Raw genomic sequence first — 3,773 nt, forward strand, 5'->3', positions numbered from 1 at the left:
GCCACATGGATGGCTTAGATTTAGTCTTGGAAGCCAAGGTTGGTGGCATGGAGTGACACTTGGCAAAGTGGTGTCCAAGATAAATGAAGATCAAATTAATTGCAAAAGAAATTGGAATATGGTCATTCTTGCAATTAATGGGAGACATAATTATGTTTCATAAAAAGGAAAATGCAAAAGAAATGGAAAATGGTCAAGCATTAATGGGGGAAAATGGGAGATTAAAATAAATGGGAAAGGAAAGCATTATGTCTCTCTAAGTTGTCTTTCATATTTAATGTGGTGAAATTAGCCCCAATTAAATAAATGAGAAATGGGATATTTTATGGGATTTGGAGACTTGATCCAATGGTGGAAAATTAGTCTTGAAATTGGAATTTATGCAATGGTAGAGATTTAAGGCTTTATGTTGGCATGGATTGCCAAATGGGATGTAAGGATCCAATAGAAGAATGAAATGGATGGTGGAGATTGGATCTCCAAAGAAGTCCATGGCTAGGATTCATTCTTGAGAAACACATGAATTGTGTTACTTTGGATGGTGGGGATTTAGTCTTCCAAAATGCATCAAGGGTTGAGATTAAAGAAGACAAAGGGCTATGGATTGTGCTTCTTCCAATGGTCAAGATTTATTCTCAAAAAGTAAAGGAGAAATGAAAGGCTAGGATCAAGTCTTGCAATTGGGAATATCAAGGCTAGGAAAATAAATCAAAAAGAAAAGAGAAATGAAAGTTGTATAAAAAGGGAAGTGGACCTTCAAGCTCAAGTTTTTCCCATTTGAAGAGTCTTGAAGAAGAAAAGAAAGGAAGATAGAGGAAGTCTTCCCTTTAGCCATTTGAAGGAAACAAAGAGGAATGAAGAAGAGAGAAAGAAGAAGAAAAAGGAGAAGAAGAAATCCAAGAAGCCTAGAGGTAAAGGTTACATAATTTTCTTGTATTTCTCATTTTTAAAGGATCTCTTTATAATCCTAGGCTCGTTTTTCATGTAAGGAGTTTGAGGAAATTAAAGGAAGTGATTTTGGAGGCTTGAAGTTGTTGGAAACTTGAAGATCCATGGAGTATTGAGGTAAGGGGAAAGCCCCAAGTGGATGGGGGCTAGCATGACTCTTGTATGCATTTTAACATTTTTGTGCTTGCTTTGCATATGCTTGCGTGCATGAGACTCATGGCCATGAAATTGTGTGTTGGGTGGGTATGTTGAAGCCTTTAACCTTGAGGGTTGAGGTATTGGAACCCTAGGCACTTGCATATGGCATTAGCATCTATATTGTTAATTTCCATACTTTATGTCATTGCACCCTTATTGAGCTCTTGGAGCTCATGAGGTTTATTTGACCTCTTGTAGGTATTGAAGCATGCTATGGAAGGGTTTGGCAAGAGAAAGAGGCTTGAGCATGAAGACATTGAATATTTTTGTTTCAAATGGTGTAATTTATGCTTTAATTGTATATGCTTTGTGTAAGGGTTTCTTAAGCCCAAAGGGTATATTTTGATGTGTATGTATGGAAAGGAAAATCTGGAGAAATTAGGCATTTTGGGTGTTGGAAAGCTGGAAATTCAAAAAAATGGGTTGCTGGAAAATTTTTGGGGCGCAGCAGGTCGGCAGGCAGCAGGGGGGCGCGCGCGGCAGGCGCCCGGCCGCGCGGGCGCTGCTGGGCCAGCCCGCGCAGCCGCAGGCCGCGGCCGCCCCAGGCAGCGCGCGGCCGGGCCCAGGGAGGGCCCAGCCGGCCGTGGGGCCCGCGCGCGAAAAAAAAAAAGGGGGAAAAATTTAAAAAACTAGGGAAATAAAAAGGGAAACAATAGGGCCCAATTTTGGGAGATTTTGGGCTATAGAAGAAATTATAAATCCCCGAAGGAGTCCCCGAGCGATGAAATGTTGGAAAAACTTGGAGGATTCTTCTGAGTAAGAGTTTTTCCCCTTAGTCTAGCCCAGTGTTAAGAAGCATCTTGAAGCCCTTGGGCGGTGTAGCAGGTTATTTCTTCATTCATAAGAAACTCGCGAGGTCCTAGGGTGTTTATGGATCCTGGGTAAGCGAAGGGCCAGACGAAGCCTAGTTCCCACCTAGGGCGTTTCTTCTTGAAACATAGTCCGCCCTTCATCTCAGACCGGGCAGGTGAACAGTTCGGGTAATTGTTCACGAGTAACTCCCGTAAGTGGGAGCGGGGCGTTACATTATTATTTACAAACTCATATACAAACCCTTTCAATGTTCAAAATTGATTTCACCTAGAAACTAATTCAAACCCATATTGTGACAATAGATCTTTACTCATGGATGATCCACACTCTATTTGGAATTTTGAAAATCCAATCATCCCAGTAGAAAATGTGTTGTTTCCTTATTTTCAAGAGGCTAGTTCGCGACATTACCCAATCAAAACTAGCAGCAGCCAATGGCCATTCCCAGGTGATATCGATGAACTTGGATCCGTCATGTTCGGCAAACATCATCAGCATTGAGCATTGGCGACATGCAAAACTATCAATGTGGGTGAATTAGTATCTATAGTTTGACTTTTTGAATAGTTGTATTATCTCATAGTTTGATCTCTTGTAAAGGTATTGAATATATGAATTGAATATTATGTTTTGTGTTTGATGAGTTGTTTGCTTGTTGAGCAAGAATATATTTGTGTGCATATATGAATTAATCGTCTTAACAATTCACATTTTATAATATTGGTGAAAATATAAATTATATTTTTGTGTTTAATGAGTTATTTGCTTGTTTATCAAGAATATGTTTGTGAGCATATATATATATATATAATATGCCAAATTTTTATTGACGAATTTATTCAGTTTGAACATATTAAACACGAATTAATTCTTTCTCGTATATTTTTCGTATGACTAATATTTGATTGAATTTTTTATAGTATTTAAAATATATCAATTCGAATAATACTCGTACTTTTACCGTCCCAAATTTTTCCTGTTCGTTGAATTACTAACAAGGGTTTGGATGTCAACTGCTGGGGTGGTGTTATCATTTATAGTTTTGGTATTAGCAATTTTGCTTTCCATGCCAAGGGATCAAAGGAGTGGGCAAGAAGTAGGCAGGGCAGAGGTATTGCCCCAAGGGTATTGGTTGATCGATCATATAAAGGATATGTTATAGTTACTCGATCACCTTAGAGGCTCCCCTTTCCCCCTCCCCCCTCCCCCGGCCAAAAAAAAACCCAAAAAAACCTAGTTCCCCCCCCCCCCCTCCCCAAGTGGATCAAAAATTTGACCCTCACCTTAGAGACAAAAACCTAGTTAAGCCCGCCCGCCAAACCCTCTCAAGTTTTATCCTACTTATGCTTCTCTTCTTTCACAAAAAATAGTAACTTCCACGCAATGGATAGCTACTGCAATAGCCTACAAGGTTCAAAATTAATAATTACAACAACTTGCCTAAACTGAGTATTCGAAATGGGTGTTTCTTTTGACTTGAATTTTTGGGATTATTGGATTTTATTGTCAACTTTATAAATGAATTCAACATAAATCATTGTCAGAAGTTAAGATGTATATTTTAAAATTAATATTATATTATTTAAAATAAATTGCACTCTATATTTGACTTGACTTGACTTCATTGCATATTAATTATATTCTCATGTTCTGAAATTATATTATTTCCTATTTTACAAAATTCGTGTCATTTTTTCACCCCTCCTAGCTACTAAATTTACATTAACTGTCTGTTTCATTTTTTAATCAATTCTTTTCGCTATATATCTCCTTAATGTTTAGTATTTGGCTTGGATATGTGCTAAATTCTAAAA

At 38.1% G+C, this 3,773-nt stretch overlaps 1 long non-coding RNA gene across 1 annotated transcript; it reads left to right on the forward strand.

Annotated features, from left to right (window-relative positions):
- The first annotated feature begins 787 nt into the window (after positions 1 to 787).
- LOC127791378 (uncharacterized) lies at positions 788 to 1,522 on the forward strand. Its single transcript, XR_008020935.1, has 3 exons — positions 788 to 911; positions 990 to 1,065; positions 1,345 to 1,522. It is a non-coding gene; the product is annotated as an uncharacterized LOC127791378 (long non-coding RNA).
- The last annotated feature ends 2,251 nt before the right edge of the window (positions 1,523 to 3,773 follow it).

This window comes from Diospyros lotus, chromosome 15, assembly GCF_014633365.1.
Source record: "Diospyros lotus cultivar Yz01 chromosome 15, ASM1463336v1, whole genome shotgun sequence".
NCBI classification, from domain to species: domain Eukaryota; kingdom Viridiplantae; phylum Streptophyta; class Magnoliopsida; order Ericales; family Ebenaceae; genus Diospyros; species Diospyros lotus.